At 34.2% G+C, this 570-nt stretch overlaps 1 pseudogene; it reads right to left on the bottom strand.

The window, feature by feature from the left end:
• Positions 1-261: 261 nt before the first annotated feature.
• On the bottom strand, positions 262-347 carry LOC112426104 (small nucleolar RNA U13; annotated as a pseudogene).
• Positions 348-570: the final 223 nt, after the last annotated feature.

The raw sequence follows: 570 nt of genomic DNA, 5'->3' as shown, positions 1-570 counted from the left end.
AAAATGCAGTATCTGTGAAGCCCAATAAAGTGAAGTGCAATAAAATAAGGTAAGCCTATATTTTCCTTGGTGAGGTGTCTTTTTAGGTCTTTTGCCCATTTTGGATACCAGTACTTTATCAGATCTGTGTTATGCAAATATTTTATCCCATTCCATGGCCTATTTGTTAAATAAAATTATAGGACTCTATTGTTTTATTTTCCTTTCTTCTTTATTAGTTTTTTTCTTTTCTTTTTCTTTCTTTCTTTTTTTTTTTTCCTTTTTCATGTGAAAAAGTTTTAGAGGGAGGCACATCGCACACACAATCATGAACACCCAATCATCACACTTATGAACTACGAAAGGAGAAGGCTACTGTTTTGGACTAAGCTCCTGTGCTAGGCCCCAACAGACCAGACTAAAAATCAAAAGGGAGTCACTCATGCAGTGTTTCCAAGTTACTAAACTAAGTTGTTATCTAACCTTTAAGAAATCAGGAAAGATAACAGTCATTTTCCAAAACAGGCCAGTTTCAATCTTTAATTGGCATGATAATGATGATAAGTTCCCTCTGCTTTAATCTTTACACAG

This window comes from Macaca nemestrina, chromosome 5 (genome assembly GCF_043159975.1).
Source record: "Macaca nemestrina isolate mMacNem1 chromosome 5, mMacNem.hap1, whole genome shotgun sequence".
Classification (NCBI taxonomy): domain Eukaryota; kingdom Metazoa; phylum Chordata; class Mammalia; order Primates; family Cercopithecidae; genus Macaca; species Macaca nemestrina.
This window is presented reverse-complemented; position numbering and strand designations above follow the sequence as displayed.